The 19,565-nt window shown below is 47.2% G+C and overlaps 1 pseudogene; it reads right to left on the reverse strand.

Annotated features, from left to right (window-relative positions):
- Nucleotides 1-7,413: 7,413 nt before the first annotated feature.
- Nucleotides 7,414-18,360, reverse strand: LOC137300054 (proteasome subunit alpha type-2-like; annotated as a pseudogene).
- Between the last annotated feature and the right edge of the window lie 1,205 nt (nucleotides 18,361-19,565).

The following is a 19,565-nucleotide window of genomic DNA, read 5'->3' on the forward strand; positions in this document are numbered from 1 at the left end:
TCACAGGAGTGTTATCAGACAAAATTTGACACCGAGCCACATAGGGAGATATTAGGACATAAGGCTTGGTCACAAGGGTAGGCTTAAAGGAGCATCTTAAAGGAGGAGAGAGAGATTGAGAGGTTTAGGGAGGGAATTCTAGAGCTTAGGGCCTAGGCAGCTGAAGGCACGGCCGCCAATGGTGGAACGATTAAAATCGGAGATGCGCAAGAGGCCAGAATTGGAGGAGCTCAGAGATCTCGGAGGGTTGTAGGGCTGGAGGAGGTTACAGAGATAGAGAAGGGCGAAGCCATGGAGGGATTTGAAAACGTGGATGAGAATTGTAAAATGGAGGAGCGCAGAGATCTCGGAGGAGTTCACAAACTTGGAAGTTTAATTAAGTTAATGCAATCAACTTTGTAAGAAAACAGGCTGGAAGTGCAACGCGAGGAATTGAAAGTATGTTTGTTCATAACATGTAAGTCCTGGAATCGGGTATAAAGGACACAGCTCAAGAGGATCTAACATGTGCAAAGGCAAGAAACACAAACTATCACAGATTTACGGAAGGCTGGTTGTGCCGATCAGATTAATTGAAGCAGATGAGGTGCTGTATGTTAGTTAGCCAGGTAACTGAAGAGAAAGTTAACTGGAACTAGGGTGGTTACTTTATGGACTGTTAAGTTAGGGTGGTCGTCAATGATCTGACTTCTAATTGGACATCACAACCAGCAAAGAACTAGAAAAATAGGCAATATCATGAGAACCAGGCAGAATATAGAAAGTTCAGAGGGGAAGTGAAAAAGGAAATAAGAGGGGCAAAGATAGAGCACGAGAATAGACTGGCGGCCAACATAAAAGGGAATCCAAAAGTCTTCTACAAACATGTTAACAGTAAACGGATAGTGAGAGGAGGGGTCGGGCCGATTAGGGACCATACAGGAGATCTGCTCATGGAGGCAGAGAGCATGGCTGAGGTACTAAATGAGTACTTTGCATCGATCTTTACCAAGGAAGAAGATGCTGCCAGAGTCTTGGTAAAGGAAGATACAGTTAAGATACTGGATGGGCTAAAAATTGAGAAAGAAGAGGTGCTAGAAAGGCTAGCTGCACTTAAAATAGATAAGTTACCTGGTCTGGATGAGATGCGTCCTAGGTTGCTGAGGGAAGTAAGGGTGGAAATTGTGGAGATACTGGCCATAATCTTCCAAACCATCCTTAGATACGGGGATGGTGCCAGAGGACTGGAGAATTGCAAATGTTCAGAAAAGGGTGTAAGGATAAACCCAGCAACTACAGGCCAGTCAGTTTAACCTCAGTGGTGGGGAAACTTTTATCGGGACAGAATTAACAGTCACCTGGACAAGTGTGGATTGATTAGGGAAAGCCAGCACGGATTTGTTAAAGGCAAATCGTGTTTAACCAACTTGATAGAGTTTTTTGATGAGGTAATAGAGGGGGTCGATGAGGGCAATGCAGTTGATGTGGTGTATATGGATTTTCAAAAAGCGTTTGATAAAGTGCTGCATGGTAGGCTTGCTATTAAGATTGCAACCCTTGGAATAAAGTGGGGCAGTAGCAACATGGATACAGAATTGGCTAAGTGACAGGAAACAGAGAGTAGTGGTGAACGGTTGTTTTTCGGACTGGAGGGAGGTGTACAGTGGTGTTCCCCAGGGGTCAGTGCTGGGACCACTGCTTTTCTTGATATATATTAATGACTTGGACTTGGGAATACAGGACACAATTTCAAAATTTGCGGATGACACAAAACTTGGAAGGGTAGTGAACAGTGAGGAGGATAGTGATAGACTTCAAGAGGATATAGACAGGCTGGTGGCATGGGCGGACACGTGGCAGATGAAATTTAATGCAGAAAAATGCATTTTGGTAGGAAGAACGAGGAGAAGCAATATAAACTAGAGGGCATAATTTTAAAAGGGGTGGAGGAACAGAGAGATCTGGGGGTGCATGTGCATAAATCGTTGAAGATGGCAGGGCAGGTTGAGAAAGTGGTTAAAAAAGCATACGGGATCCTGGGCTTTATAAATAGAGGCATAGAGTACAAAAGTATGGAAGTCATGATGAACCTTTATAAAACACTGGTTCGGCCACAACTGGAGTATTGTGTCCAGTTCTGGGCACCGCACTTTAGGAAAGATGTGATGGCCTTAGAGAGGGTGCAGAAGAGATTTACTAGAATGGTTCCAGGGATGAGGGGCTTTAGTCACATGGATAGACTGGAGAAGCTGGGGTTGTTCTCCTTGGAACAGAGAAGGTTGCGAGGAGATTTGATAGAGGTGTTCAAAATCATGAAGGGTCTAGACAGAGTGGATAGACAGAAACTGTTCCGATTGGCGGAAGGGTCAAGAACCAGAGGACATAGATTTAAGGTGATTGGCAAAAGAACCAAAGGTGATATGAGGAATAACTTTTTTACACAGTGAATGCACTGCCCGAGGGAGTGGAGGAGGCAGATTCAATCATGGCCATCAAAATGGAACTGGATAAGTATTTGAAAGGTAAAAATGTGTAGGGTTACGGGGAAAGGGCGGGGCAGTGGGACTAGCTGGATTGCTCATGCGTAGAGCCGGCGCGGACTCGATGGGCCGAATGGCTTCCTTCCGTGCTGTAACCTTCTATGCTTCTATAATTCTATGAATATCAGCTTTAAACCTGTGGATAGATTGTCAACAGGTCAGTCAATGACGAAACTTGCATCTTAGTTAAACCACACATGCTGTACTGTGGATTCACTGTGGAGCATCCGTGATGCTGAGACTATCGTGGATAGCACGTTCAGTGAGGTGGTCACACCGCAGATAAAGATTACGCAGGCAGAAAGGAAATGGGTGACCGCCACGCAGAGTAAAAGGACTAGGCAGGTAGAGCAGGAGTCCCCTGGGGCCATCTCCCTCTCAAGCAGATATACCGCTTTGGATACTGTTGGGGGAGATGGCTTATCAGGGGAAAGCAGCAAGAGCCAAGTTCATGGCACCACGGGTGGCTCTGCTGCACAGGAGGGGAGGAATAAGAGTGACAGGGCTATAGTGATAGGGGATTCAATTGTAAGGGGAACAGATAGGCGTTTCTGCGGCCGCAAACGTGACTCCAGGATGGTATGTTGCCTCGCTGGTGCTAGGGTCAAGGCTGCAGGGCATTCTGGAGGGGGAGGGTGAACAGCCAGTAGTCGTGGTCCATATCGGTACCAACGACATAGGTAAAAAAAGGGATGAGGTCCTGCAAGGTGAATTTAAGGAGTTAGGAGATAAATTAAAAAGCAGGACCTCAAAGGTGGTGATCTCAGGATTACTACCAGTGCCATGTGCTAGTGAGTATAGGAACAGGAGAATAGACCAGATGAATGCATGGCTGCAGGGATGGTGTAGGGGGGAGGGATTTAGATTCCTGGGACATTGGGACTGGTTCTGGGGAAGGTGGGACCTGTACAAGCGGGACGGGTTACACCCGAGCAGGACCGACACTGATGTCCTCGCGGGGATGTTTGCTAGTGCTGTTGGGGAAGGTTTAAACTAGAATGGCAGGGGGATGGGAACCTGAGCAGGGAGACAGAGGAGGGGGAAACAAGGATAGAAACAAAAGACAGAAAGGGAAGAAGCAATAGTGGAAGGCAGAGAAAACAAGGACGTAAAACAAATAGGGCCATAGTGCTAAATAAAACTAAGATGACTAGCAATCTTAAAAAGACAAGTCTAAAGGCATTGTGTCTTAATGCGCGGAGAATTCGCAATAAGGTAGATGAATTAACAGCGCAGATAGATATTAACGGTTATGATATAGTTGCGATTACGGAGACATGGCTGCAGGGTGACCAAGGATGGGAACTGAACATCCAGGGGTATTCAATATTTAGGAAGGACAGGCAAAAAGGGAAAGGAGGTGGGGTAGTGTTGTTAATAAATGAGGAAATCAATGCAATAGTGAGGAAGGATATTGGCTCAGAAAATCACCATGTGGAATCTGTATGGGTGGAGCTAAGAAACACCAAGGGGCAGAAAACGTTGGTGGGGGTTGTCTATAGGCCCCCAAACAGTAGTGGAGATGTAGGGAAGGGCATTAAACAGGAAATTAGAGATGCATGCAAGAAGGGTACAACTATAATCATAGGTGACTTTAATATACATATAGATTGGTCAAACCAAATTAGCAATAATACTGTGGGGGAGGAATTCCTGGAGTGTGTACATGATGGTTTTCTGGACCAATACGTTGAGGAACCAACTAGAGAAGAGGCGATCCTAGACTGGGTATTGTGCAATGAGAAAGGATTCATTAACAATCTGTTGTGCGGGGTCCCTTAGGGAAGAGTGACCATAACATGATAGAATTCCTCATTAAGATGGAGAGTGAAGTAGTCGAATCTGAAACTAGGGTCCTGAATCTAAATAAAGGAAATTACGAAAGTATGAGGTGTGAGTTGACTATGATAGATTGGGGAACTTTACTAAAAGGGATGATGGTGGATAGGCAATGGCTAATATTTAAAGAACATGTGCAGGAATTACAACAATTATTCATTCCTGTCTCGTGCAAAAATAAAACAGGAAAGGTGGCTCAACCGTGGCTTACAAAAGAAATTAGGGATAGTATTAGATCCAAAGAGGAGACATATAAAATTGCCAGAAAAAGCGGCAAGCCTGAGGATTGGGACCAGTTCAGAATTCAGCAAAGGAGAACAAAGAGATTGATTAAGAGGGGAAAAATAGAGTATGAGAGTAAACTAGCAGGGAACATAAAAACTGACTGTAAAAGCTTCTATAAATATGTCAAGAGAAAAAGATTAGTGAAGACAAATGTAGGTCCCTTACAGTCAGAAATGGGGGAAATTATAATGGGGAACAAAGAAATGGCAGAACAATTAAACACATACTTTGGTTCTGTCTTCACAAAGGAGGATACAAATAACATACCAGAAATATTAGGGAACCAAGGGTCTAGTGAGAGGGAGGAACTGAAGGAAATCAGTTTTAGTAAAAAAAATAGTGCTAGGGAAATTAATGGGGCTAAAGGCTGACAAATCCCCAGGGCCTGATAATCTACATCCCAGAGTACTAAAAGAAGTGGCCCTGGAAATAACGGATGCATTGGTGATCATCTTCCAAAATTCTATAGACTCTGGAACAGTTCCTACAGATTGGAGGGTGGCAAATGTAACCCCACTATTTAAAAAAGGAGGGAGAGAAAAAACAGGGAATTACAGACCAGTTAGCCTAACATCAGTAGTGGGGAAAATGCTAGAGTCTATTATAAAAGATGTGATAACAGAACACTTGGAGGGCATTAACGGGATTGGACAAAGTCAGCATGGGTTTATGAAAGGGAAATCATGCTTAACGAATCTACTGGAGTTTCTTGAAGCAGTAACTAGTAGAATAGATAGGGGAGAACCAGTGGATGTGTTGTATTTGGATTTTCAGAAGGCTTTTGATAAGGTCCCACACAAGAGGTTAGTGTGCAAAATTAAAGCACATGGGGTTGGGGGGAATGTACTGACATGGATTGAGAATTGGTTGACAGACAGGAAACAGAGAGTAGGAATAAACGGGTCTTTTTCCGGGTGGCAGGCAGTGACTAGTGGGGTACCGCAGGGATCAGTGCTTGGGCCCCAGCTATTCACAATATAGATCAATGATTTGGATGAGGGAACTAAGTGTAACATTTCCAAGTTTGCAGGCGACACAAAGCTGGGGTGGAATGTGAGCTGTGAGGAGGATGCAAAAAGGCTCCAATGTGATTTAGACAAGTTGGGTGAGTGGGAAAGAACATGGCAGATGCAGAATAATGTGGATAAATGTGAGGTTATCCACTTTGGTTGTAAAAACAGAAAGACAGATTATTATCTGAATGGTGATAGATTGGGAAAAGGGGAGGTGCAATGAGACCTGGGTGTCCTTGTACACCAGTCGCTGAAAGTGAGCATTCAGGTGCAGCAAGCAGTTGGGAAGGCGAATGGTATGTTGGCCTTCATTGCAAGAGGAATTGAGTACAGGAGCAGGGATGTCTTACTGCAGTTGTACAGGGCCTTGTTGAGACCACATCTGGAGTATTGTGTGCAGTTTTGGTCTCCTTATCTGAGGAAGGATGTCCTTGCCATGGAGGGAATGCAACGAAGGTTCCAGATTTTTTTTCTAGAAAAGAGAAGGCTGAGAGGTGACCTGTTAGAGGTCTTTAAAATTATGAAAGGGTTTGTTGGGTAGACATAGGGAAAATGTTTCCACTTGTCGGGAGCCCAAAACTAGGGGCCATAAATATAAGATAGTCACTAATAGGGAATTCAGGAGAAACTTCTTTACCCAGAGAGTGGTGAGAATGTGGAACTTGCTATCACATGGAGTAGTTGAGGTGAATAGTGTGGATGCATTTAAGGGGAAGCTCGATAAACACATGAGGGAGAAAGGAATAAAAATAGAAAATTCTGGACTCAGCAGGTCAGGCAGCATCTTTGGAGAGAGAAACAGAGTTAACGTTTCAGGTTGATGACCTTTCGTCAGAAGGAATAGAAGGTTATGCTGATAGGATTAGACGAAGTAGAGAGGGAGAAGGCTTGTGTGGAGCGTAAACACTGACATAGACCTGTTGAGCCGAATGGCCTGTTTCTGTGTTGTACATTCTATGTAAACAGCCAAGCCAAAGGGCAGGAGAGAAATAAAAATGGCCCAAGTCTCTCCCAGGCAGAGTCCATCACACGGTTTGGCAGATAGAGACCCAAATACCATTGCTGATTGGTGCCTCCCCAATGTCCCTCCCAGGTCCCAGTGCGTCATATTCAGAGAATGGAGATTCATGGCCTTTTCAGCAGAGACTTGAAAAATTGGTAAGTTTGTCCAGTCAGTTTCCACAGGATTTGTAAGGAGAGCTGTATCCCTACAATATTCCCTGGGACAGCAAGGGACCCTATGAGCAGTACCTGAACAGCGATTGTACGTCCACATTACACTGCTCTTCAGCGGTTATTTTTTACCCACCCTTGGGTCGTGCTCGTGTGCAGGCACATGTGAAACACACGGTGCTTGCGTGTGTGTGTGTGTGTGCATGTGTGTGTGTTTGTACACGTACACACAGCAATGCTTGCCCCAGGCTGGGGCGGACCTCACTGGTGCTATAACGGAGCTGGCAGTGATTAGGGCAGAAATGTTCCTTAACCCTTGCGACACTGTGAGAGTGACACGTACAAACAAAAGGCAACGCACATTAAAATGAAGCCACGGCCCTGAAAGGTTTGATGGAATTGCAAATATAATAAAACCATAGCAGTGATTAATCTTTCAAAGCTTGGTTTTATTGGAGGAAGAAAAGGTAACTTGTCAGAGGCACAAAAAAGAGACTAAATATTTCTTTGGAATGAGAAGGTGGGAGGGGGTTTCGATCCAGTGATAACGGCTGCACTGGATGAACTTGTACTTGACACATTGCTCACGCTGTAGAGGCCAAGTAGTCCTGGACTTCTGCAAGATCGAGGTGTTTGAATCCCGTCTCGTTGCAGATTCCAATCTCAATGTTATCTTCAGTCACCTGCCCTTCAAAGTTTGCCTACAAGTAGGTATTGTTTATTGTAAAACATCTCTAGAACGCCTAACATTCTCTCTTAACTGTAGGATCACCACACAGTGAAAAGTATTATTACAGCAAGCTCCCACTCTGGAAACAAGAAACGAGGGGGAAGCATGTTCCCAGAGCTGGTTGTGGACCGAACGACTGAATCCATTTCATTCCCCCCAACCCCACCTTTCTTCAAGTTACTGATTCTTTCTGCCGAACAATTCCACAATCCCAGCCACCCTCCAATACCGCACCCAAATACCACTCCACCTGTCTGAGGTTGGACAGAGTGCTGGCAGAGTAGTTCACCATGGGGGGAGTCACAGCAATACCCAATCTGTCCACATATACACACAGACACACAAACACACACACACACACACACACTCACTCACAGATACTCACACACAGACACACACACAAACACGCACACACAAACACGCACACAGACACTCACACCACAGACACTCAAACACAGACACACACACACAGACACATAGATACACACATATACACACACACAGGCACTCACACACAGACACTCACACATAGACACATAGACCCTCATGCACAGATACACACACACAGACACACACACAGACACATAGACACTCACACACAGACACACATACACAGACACACACACAGACAGACACTCACACACAGACACATAGACCCTCACACACACACACACACAGACACTCACACACAGACACACACACACACAGACAGACACTCACACACAGACACTCACACACAGACACTCACACACAGACACACACACAGACAGACACTCACACATAGACACTCACACACAGACAGACACACACACACATAGACCCTCACACACACACACACACACACAGACACATAGACCCTCACACACAGATACACACACACAGACACACACACAGACACTTACACACAGACACTTACACACAGACACATAGACCCTCATACACAGACACACACAGACAGATGCACACGCACACACAGACAGACCCGCGTGCACAAAGAAAGACCCACACGCACACAGACAAACGCTCGCGCGCAGACAGACGCTCGCACACAGATACTCAGATACTGAATAGCAATTGAGCAGGAACTCAAGCTAAGATTTCTCTTCCCCCGCCCAGGGACTCAGAGGCCAATTAAGATGCCATCCCACTATTCAAAGAGCAGGAGACCTGGTGTCCTGGTCAACGTTCCTCCCTCAGCCAATACTATCAAACACAGCTTAATGGGTCATTCATCTTCCTGATGTTCATGGGATCTTGCTGTGTGCAAATTGGTTGTAAAACAACAGTGACTGCACTTCAAAAAGTAATTCATTGGCAGTGAAATACTTCCTGAGGGTGTAAAAGGCACTATATAAATGCAAGCTTGTTCATTCTTTAGCGTGAGCCTCAACAATGTGTGTTGGCAAACTGTTCAACTGCAGGGGCATCACTTCCAGCCGGGGTCACTAAACAGCGATCAGGAGTAGGATCCCAGGGTGCCTCGATTTCCTCTTCCCCCAACCCAGCCCAATCACAGCATCACAGACACCCACTCACTGAGAGCAGCCGACTCGACACAGACCCAGGATTGAAGCTGGGACTTTACTGTTGGGTGTGACTGAGCTACTGATTGTGGTGTGAGGGGGATCTGTGTGTGGGGTTAATAAAGTAACCACCGACATCCCACATAGTGAAATCCAATATGTTGTTTTGGCTATAACCTGGGGAACACACAGACGCCTATTGTTTGGTGGTGGTGTTTTAGGGTGTGTTCAGGTTTATGTCGTCTCTGAGCCCAAAAGCTGTCAATCCGTTAAACTTCACTGAGCACTCATCCGTTTACCGCCTAAACCAGCTTTCTGGAGAGCAAGCTCGTACACAAAGTGGTGTCTCCACCCGCCATTGATCAGCTCCACAGGTGCACATAAAGACTGCCATTCTGCAGGTAAGTCTGACCTGTTGTCACCCCACTCAGGTTTAGAGACCGTTTGCTGCCCTTTGAAAACTTGCACATTAGTTCTGCAGGCACAGAGTGAGAATTTACTGCCCTCAACACCAAGGCAACGCTCGACCCAGAATAGCAACAAGGAACCTGAGCAAAATGGAGGTAAATGGGGAAACCCTCCAGAGGCTGGAGTCACGTCAGACACATGGGGAGCTGTTGGTTGTTAAGAACATAAGAAATGGGAGCAGGAGTGGGCCACACGGTCTCGCGAGCCTGCTCCGCCATTCAATCAGATCATGGCCGATCTTTCACCTCAACTCCACTTTCCTGCCCAATCCCCATATCCCTTGATTCCCTTCAAGTCCGAAAATCTATCGATCTCAGCCTTGAATATATTCAACGACTCAGCATCCACAGCCCTCTGGGGGAGAGAATTCCAAATATTCACCACCCTCTTGATTGGTTGTTGGAGGTTAATCCTTGCAGCCCCTGGAGATTGCTGCCTGGGCACAACCGTTAAACTGATTCATCAGTGACCTTCCCTCCATTATAAGGTCAGGAGTGGGGCCGTTTGATAAGATCCGGATAAGATCCAGGCTTGAGCAGGCAAGTGGCAGGTAACACTTGCAGCACACAAGTGCCAGGCAATGACCGTCTCGAACCAGACAACTTCCAAAGAATTGAAGTGGGCTTTCTCCTGACAGGGCGCTCACTCTGAGATCCCCCCCCTCTTTATTTCGTTCCTTGTGAAATGTTAAAATAAGCAGTAGATCAGACAGTAGATTCTGTCTCATTGGGTTCCATACACAATAAACAACTTGCAGGAGTGTTCCGCTCCAAAACAACACACTGAGCGGTGACAGGACTGAGCAAACTACAACTCAGATTGCACAACCCTGGAGTCACAACAACAAGTGGGCAGGAGAGTCCCTGATTGCACAACCCCAAGAAGGGCTGTGTTGTTTAGATGTTACTCAATGTTTTCACATGGGAGGTACAGGTAGAGAGGGAAAGTCCCTCCCAGCTCATTCACCCCTTGCCCGATCGGACAGTTTCCTAAATGATTCCACCGGCTTTTGACGCCAATACCTATTATCCTTGACCAGCATTGGCCACCCCGACAGGAGCTTTCCTGTTTGACCTGTGCCCCTTGCCCTGTCGGTTTGATCTGAATTATTGTTCTGGATTTAGCTTTATAGATGGTACCATTTTGTCTCAGAGATTTCTCCCACTGTCAGTGGGGTTTGCCTGAAGTTCCAAACCCCCTGAAATGACGGCTCCTTGCTCAGCTCTCCTGATGGGCGAGCTGTGACTGCTCACATGTTCAATACCAAGTCTGTGCAACCGGACAGCAACAACAAACCAGTGGAATTGTATTCCAGTGAGACAGTAGCTGGCACCAGTGGAACTGTATTCCAGTGAGACAGTAACTGGCACCAGTGGAACTGTATTCCAGTGAGACAGTAACTGGCACCAGTGGAACTGTATTCCAGTGAGACAGTAGCTGGCACCAGTGGAACTGTATTCCAGTGAGACAGTAACTGGCACCAGTGGAACTGTACCCCAGTGAGGCAGTAACTGGCACCAGTGGGACTGTACCCCAGTGAGGCAGTAACTGGCACCAGTGGGACTGTATTCCAGTGAGACAGTAACTAGCACCAGTGAAACTGTACCCCAGTGAGGTAGTAACTGGCACCAGTGGAAGTGCATTCCAGTGAGACAGTAGCTGGCACCAGTGGAACTGTATTCCAGTGAGACAGTAACTGGCACCAGTGGAACTGTATTCCAGTGAGACAGTAACTGGCACCAGTGCAACTGTACCCCAGTGAGGCAGTAACTGGCACCAGTGGGACTGTACCCCAGTGAGGCAGTAACTGGCACCAGTGGGACTGTACCCCAGTGAGGCAGTAACTGGCACCAGTGAAACTGTATTCCAGTGAGACAGTAACTGGCACCAGTGGAACTGTACCCCAGTGAGGCAGCAACTGGCACCATTGGAACTGTACCCCAGTGAGGCAGTAACTGGCACCAGTGAAACTGTATTCCAGTGAGACAGTAACTGGCACCAGTGGAACTGTACCCCAGTGAGGCAGCAACTGGCACCAGTGAAACTGTACCCCAGTGAGGCAGTAACCGGCACCAGTGGAACTGTACCCCAGTGAGGCAGTAACTGGCACCAGTGGAACTGTACCCCAGTGAGGCAGTAACTGGCACCAGTGAAACTGTACCCCAGTGAGGCAGTAACTGGCACCAGTGGGACTGTACCCCAGTGAGACAGTAACTGGCACCAGTGGAACTGCACCCCAGTGAGGCAGTAACTGGCACCAGTGGGACTGTATTCCAGTGAGACAGTAACTGGCACCAGTGGAACTGTACCCCAGTGAGGCAGTAACTGGCACCAGTGGAACTGTACCCCAGTGAGGCAGTAACTGGGACCAGTGGAACTGTACCCCAGTGAGGCAGTAACTGGCACCAGTGGAACTGTACCCCAGTGAGGCAGTAACTGGCACCAGTGGAACTGTACCCCAGTGAGGCAGTAACTGGCACCAGTGGAACTGTACCCCAGTGAGGCAGTAACTGGCACCAGTGGAACTATACCCCAGTGAGGCAGTAACTGGCACCAGTGGAACTGTACCCCAGTGAGGCAGTAACTGGCACCAGTGGAACTGTACCCCAGTGAGGCAGTAACTGGCACCAGTGGAACTGTACCCCAGTGAGGCAGTAACTGGCACCAGTGGAACTGTACCCCAGTGAGGCAGTAACTGGCACCAGTGGAACTGTACCCCAGTGAGGCAGTAACTGGCACCAGTGGAACTGTACTCCAGTGAGGCAGTAACTGGCACCAGTGGAACTGTACCCCAGTGAGGCAGTAACTGGCACCAGTGGAACTGCACCCCAGTGAGGCAGTAACTGGCACCAGTGGAACTGCACCCCAGTGAGGCAGTAACTGGCACCAGTGGGACTGTATTCCAGTGAGACAGTAACTGGCACCAGTGGGACTGCACCCCAGTGAGGCAGTAAATGGCTTCACAAGAGGGGAAAAAATTATAAAGAGAGTTTAAAAAGACTACATTGAATGAAGTGTCACAGATTCTTATTAAATCTGACAGATCACCTTCACTGTGCCAAATATCTGGGTGGGAACTAATTGGCTTTGGCACTCCTTAATAGGACTTGGCTTTATTTACCTCTGGTGTCAGGATTGCCGTGTGTTTGGCATCTTCAAGCTCCAGGTCTTCATTGTATCTGAGAGAGAAAAACACAAGAGCATTTCCCCTCTTCACACCGTTCTGGAGTGCTTTACGTGCAACATAACACACAAACTTTACTCGCGACCTGTCTAGTGTGATGCAAGGATGGATTACAGAGGGTGTAGTTGGGTCCATGGATGGCACACTCAGGTGAGTCAGAAGATCGTGGGTTCAAGCCCCACTCCAGGACTTCAGCACATAATCTCGGCTGTCGCCCCAATCCGGTCCTGAGGGGGTGCAGCATTGTCCTTTGGAGGAGATGTTTAAACTAAGGCCCCGCCACCTGTTGTGGATATTAAAGATCCCATGGTATTATTTGAAAAGAGCAGCATTCTCCCTGTGTCCGAGCCAACATTCCCCCTTCAACTAACACCATCAAAGCAGATTAACCGACTGTGCTTCTTATTGTTGTTTGTGGGATCCTGCTGTACATAAAATGGCTGCTGCGTTTACCTGTATAATAACAGACACTGCACCTCAAAGTGCACCTTAATTGTGTATAAATGTGATAAATCTTTGTGTAAACACAAGTCACTCTTTTCAAATAGTAAATGCCATTCAACTCACCCAGAGTTCACTTTGCCCTAAGCCAGTGGGTGGCATTGCCCAGTTGTATATTGTAGTATTTGCAATGGCGTGTACACTGTATGAAAAACAATTTTAAAATATACACAATGTTATACAGGTGAGCACTTTCTAGGTTCGTTTTCTTAAATGAGTCATTAAAACCCTAACCCTAACCACCACAACAACAACAACTTGCATTTATATAGTGCCTTTAATGTAGTAAAACATCCCAAGGTGCTTCACAGGAGCGATTATCAAACTAAATTTGCCAGCGAGCCACGCAAAGAGATACAAAGATAGGTGAGCAAAGCTTCACACGAATCAGTTCACATTCAGTGTCTCCATCACCAATCCCAGCAGGCTCGACCCTTCAGAGACTTGGACAAATTAGCCAATCAATGAGGGCAGGAGGGGGCAAGCAGACTGTTGCCTGGTGGAGGAATTTCTACACAGGCCGGAAACTCCTGCAATAGGTCACTTGCTGGGCAATAACCCAGACCAGAGCGCACAAAGTCTCTACACAAAGCTTCTACTGAGGCACACAATCAAAGGAGGAACACAGGGACACTGCACCAAATACTCTCGTGTCCTCAGGCATCATAACAAGACTTCCGCAGTACTGATGATAGCAGAGTCAATAAGAAACAACTATTAACGTCAGAAAGAAAAAGACTTGCATTTATACTGCGCTTTTCACCACCTCAGGACGTCCCAAAGCGCCTTACAGTCAATGAAGTACTTTTTGAAGTGTAGTCACTGTTGTAATCTAGGAAACGCGGCAGCTAATTTGCACACAGCAAGATCCCACAAACAGCAATGTGGTGATGACCAGATAATTTGTTTTTTTATTACTGATGTTAGTGGAGCAATAAATATTGGCCAGGACACGGGGAGAACTCCCCTGCTCTTCTTTGAAATAATGCCATGGGATCTTTTACATCCACCTTAGAGGTCAGAGGGGGCCTCAGTTTAACATTTCATCCAAAAGACGGCACCTCCGACAGTGCAGCACTCCCTCAGTACTGCACCAGGAGTGTCGCTCTGGATTATGGGCTCAAGTCTCTGGAGTGAGACTTGAACGCACGACCGTCTGACTCAGAGGCGAGGGAGCTACCGAGTCACGGCTGATTCTCTGCTACTCACACTTCTAAACACAAGTGACCTGCAGCACAATCTTGGTGCTCACGCTAGATTCTTAAAGATACTAGTCCATCTCTAAAGGGAATTTCACACAGGGCGTCGAGACCAAGTGTAGCCTTTAGGTGAAACATGTCCAGAGGGCCGAGGATACATGACCACAGCCCCATTTTAAAGTCATACAATCTGTCCTTATTTTTATACTTCCATTATAAATTTCAACACCCATTTACAATGGAAACTTCCTATGTAAACTTGTCATGTTGTAATTACACCCTATGGCCACTAGCAGCACAGCAGTGCCTTCACTGGTGGGAGGGTGTAATTACAGCAGTTTACAAAAGGAAGTTTCCATTCTAAGTACAGATATAGACATTTATAATGGGAAAAGTTGATGGGACACACACAGGGATGCGAGATTTTTAATATATACATGTGGATATTCTGCAACTGTTAAGGATTTTTTTTACCTCTTCTCCAGAAACTTTCCATTGATGTAATTGTTACCCATGGCTGTTGCTTTCCATGGAAAGTAAGTACCTCACGGAGAGAATGGGGCATGAGAGACATAGTGACTAACTGGATCTGTCAGTCTGGATTATGGGCTCAAGTCTGGAGTGAGACTTGAACACACGACCGTCTGACTCAGAGGCGAGGGAGCTATCGAGTCACGGCCGATACTCTGCTACTCACACTTCTACACACAAGTGCCCTGCAGCACACACCTCGGTGCTCACGCTAGATTCTTAAAGATACTAGTCCATCTCTAAAGGGAATTTCACAGCCTTTAGAAAGGCAGCTAATACCGTCTTCCGACTGTCTACAAAAATAATTCAGCTCCTTTCTGGTCTGAATTCTAACAAATGTAGAATGATACACCCCATGCCGGGTTTGGAGATTGTGTGGAGAGAGGGGAGAAGAGGGAGAATTTCTCCATGTTTTTAAAGCGAGTGAAGCCCACGTTGCAGTGACAGGTCTGTGCACACACAGGGACCTAAACACCATGCACACTCCCCTTTTACAGGCTCATTACAAATCACCAGGACTGGGTCACAGACCTTTCAAACAAAGACAAACTTCCCCAGATCTTTTTGTAGCTGCTGAGCATTAACCCTTTCCAGTGAGGATCACATCCATTCGAGCATCACAGCTGAGGACATCCTGTGACTGTTCGACACCCACTCGGAAACAGCATTAGAGAAACTTTCAGGATTATTATTTTATTTTGTTTCAGAAATGATCAAAAGGTTACACGTATATATAAGAAAAACATTGAAAAGGGAATTGGATACATACTTGAAAAGGAAACATTTGCAGGGCTATGGGGAAAGAGCAGGGAAGTGGATGGCCCTTTCAAAGAGCCAGCATGGTCACAATGGGCTGAATGGCCTCCTTCTGTGCTATAAAATTCTATGATTCTATGTGGCAGCTGCTCTACACAATGATAACTCCAGAGAGAATCTACCTATATCCTTTTATGGTTGTGTTGGAGGGGAGTCAGCCCTGGGGACTGGATGTGCAGTGGGTTAGATGCTGTTCTTTCATTTCTGTGAGCTGGGATGGGATGAAAATCCTTCCTGTCTGCTAGGGCCCGACGTTCAGTGAGTGTGGGATTGTCTCAATCCAGTTCCTCGTGACACTGGTACAGGAAGGGCTGCTGTTCCGTGCTTTGGCTGGGCCTCACTGGTGGGGCAGAGAAGAGGGGCTTTTACTCTGATCTGACCCTGGTCTGCCACTCCAACATCCCTCACCTTCATCAGCACAAAAAAACACACAACACAAAGAAGTTCATGAAAAAGGCAAGTCTGCCCTTCCCACATTCACATAAAAGGTACTTTCTGCAGGAAGAGTGCAGGCCTGTTCTGGTGGCCCTCCATGACTGTTACTCCCCTGCAATACTTACTCAAAGATTTCCTTGCAAGTGGTCCGGTTTGCCCTCGTCCCAGCCTGCAATCAGTAACACAACTCCAAATGGCCACACTTCACTGAGAAACAAGCAAACACATTAAGCACAGAGCTTAAAGACCGGAAAGCGTCTTCAGATACTCCGAGCCATCATGTGAACTCACTTCACAAGTAATCGTGTGAATTTGTGATCAGGAAAGGCACCAATGGGGAGGGTAAGACTCCTCCATTCATATTGCTACCCTCAAAACAAACAAATAAAAAGAACGGGCATTTCTATAGCGCCATTCACGACCTCAGGATGTCCCAAAGCGTTTTACAGCCAATGAAGTTCTTTTGAAGTGTAGTCACTGTTGTAATGTCGGAAACGTGGCAGCCAATTTGCACACAGCAAGATCCCACAAACAGCAATGTGATAATGACCAGATGATCTGTATCAGGCGCTGGTAGGGATAAATGTTGGCCCCAGGACACCGGGGAGAACTCCCCTGCTCTGGTTGAGAATGCACAAATTCTTTGTTTCCTCCCTGAACCCCACCCTCACTACATAAACCCCAACTGAGGCCAAACCACTCCCAGATTCTCCACTGCTCCTCTACCTCGACCTCTACCCCTTCTCTGCTCTCCATTTTACTCCCTCTCCCGATCGTTCCCCAAACTGATCAACAGAACGGGAGAAAAGAAAAATCAAGGCTGGGATATCAGGAGTACTGTGACATCGCACTGCTTGAATAAATAACTCAATAAAATGGCCGTTTGGATGGCTGGAGGAGGAGGAAGCTTGAGTACTTTCAGGGTGTAGGATCCCAAAAATTAAATCACAGTCTCACTCCCAAGCTCCAGAAGGTTTTGGAAATGCACCTGAATAAAATGGAGACAGTCTAACAGTAAAGGCAGCACTGACTGGAGACTGAAATGTCCAGAAACTAGGAAACCATGAGGAGGAAACAGACTGTGGGATGTGTGAATATCTTTACAAGATGGAAATGAGACTCCCGTCCAGGCAGCTTCACCGGATTTTCTTTTTGACTTCAGAAATGTTCATTTGTTTTGATTCCTTTGGAAATATGTAAGCTGATAATATAAACAGAATATCCTGCTTCCTGGCCAATTACAGCCTTAATTCCCACTTCCTGTGAACTGTCCAGTGTGGCTGATGTGACGAATGCAGTGTGATTTTTGACAGCTCTGTCCCCGAGTTATTGCACCTTCAGCGTTAAAACCAGGTTCACCTGAAGAAAATAACTCAGCCTTTGATAAACAACAGCCCGGGACAGACGATGTGCTCCAGGTATCGGGGAGACATTAATATGAGAGTGCCTTAAATTGCAGACCTTTTTTACAATCCTGTTAATTTATCCATTACTGATTTTTTTACACTAATGCCTTTAAGTTTCTGCCAGTCACAGGATCGTTCCCCCCTCCCCCGTCCCTCTGGGATCGTTCACCCTCCCCCGCTCCTTTGGGGTCGCTCCCCTCTCCCCTGTACCTCTGGGATCGTTCCCCCCTCCCCCATCCCTCTGGGATCGCTCCCCTCCCCTGTACCTCTGGGATCGTTCCCGCCTCCCCGTCCCTCTGGGATCGCTCCCCCTCTCCGTCCCTCTGGGATCGCTCCCCCTCCCCCGTCCCTCTGGGATCGCTACCCCCCTCCCCCGTCCCTCTGGGATCATTCCTCCCTCCCTCTGGAATCGTTCCCCCCTCCCCCGTCCCTCTGGGATCATTCCTCCCTTCCTCTGGGATCGTTCCCCCGTCCCTCTGGGATCGTTCCCCCCTCCCCCGTCCCTCTGGGATCGTTCCCCATCCCCCGCTCCTCTGGGGTCGCTCCCCTCTCCCCTGTACCTCTGGGATCATTACCCCCTCCCCGTCCCTCTGGGATCGTTCCTCCCTCCCTCTGGGATTTTTCCCCCCTCCCTCGTCCCTCTGGGATCGTTCCTGCCTCTCTCTGGGATTGTTCCCCCCTCCCCCGTCCCTCTGGGGTCGCTCCCCTGTACCTCTGGGATTGTTCCCCCTCCCCCATCCTCTGGGGTCGCTCCCCCCTCCCCCGTCCCTCTGGGATTGTTCCCCCCTCCCCTGTCCCTCTGGGATCGCTCCCCCTCCCCCATCCCTCTGGGGTCACTCCCCCCTCCCCTGTACCTCTCTATCCTTTCATTCAAAAAATTATCTTGCTGAACAGATTCTGCTGTTGGTCTGCAGATTCCTCAATCATTTCTCCGTGTGTTCGAGCCCTTGGCCTGTGACTACATTTCAAGTTCGACGGCAATTTCAACCATGTTTCGGTCTATATTCCCAAGATGGTCCATCACTAAGGGGAAAGAATGGGGGAATGGGACTAACTGGATTGCTCTTACAAAGAGCCAGCACGGACTCGATGGGCCGAACAGCCTCCTTCTGTGCTGTAACGGTTCTATGAGACTATGACTAGCAGCTTGTTGTTTCTGGTTCGTTACTCGTAAGTAGATAGAGTATCTCCTGCTCCTTTCAGCTGAACACCTGCTGCTTTAGGAAATTGCGGGCATTCAGCAAATTGCTCTCCTTTCCTCCCTGTGCTGCTACTGCTGTCTCAGTCTGTATAAAGCTTAAACTCCCCCAGTGTCACCACACATCTCTCACAGGCCTCCCCGACCTACGTTCCTCTTAATTGTCACGGGTGCCTGTCTGTAGAAACACCCATCAGCACTGTGCACCTTTCCTGCCCATTAGCTCTCCCCATAGTGACTCGACCTGCTGATTACACTCACTTGGATCCCTCCTTTCTATCACCATCATGATGTCTCTTGTTAATACTGCCACCTCCCCTCCTCTCCCATTTCCTTCCCCTTTCTAAAAGTCCTATACTCTGGTATATTGGGCACAGAGGATGGGAAGGACAGAGAGTGAACCTCTAACGGAGTAAAGGCTAACAGAGTGAGGACGTTCAACTGGGAATTTGGTGAGCGTGGGAATTAGGTGCAGAGGGGTGATAAAAGAACGGGAGCAGAGGGCCGGGAGCAGGGCGGGGATATAAAGGAGGGAGAGGGGAGGCCCCGGATATAAAACTGAGACCAACTCAAACACAGGCAGAAGTTTGAAAGAATAACATCAGAGGAGAGCAGGCTGGTGACTGGTTGGTGAGAAATGCAATTGTTTGCTCTCTGAGCTGGGGGATTGGTTTAAACTAGGAAACTAGAACTTGCTGATATTTTATTAAATTAATAAGTTCAACTAATAAATTAATTGGTTTAA

The sequence above is a fragment of the Heptranchias perlo genome, chromosome 30 (assembly GCF_035084215.1).
Source record: "Heptranchias perlo isolate sHepPer1 chromosome 30, sHepPer1.hap1, whole genome shotgun sequence".
In the NCBI taxonomy this organism is placed as follows: Eukaryota; Metazoa; Chordata; class Chondrichthyes; order Hexanchiformes; family Hexanchidae; genus Heptranchias; species Heptranchias perlo.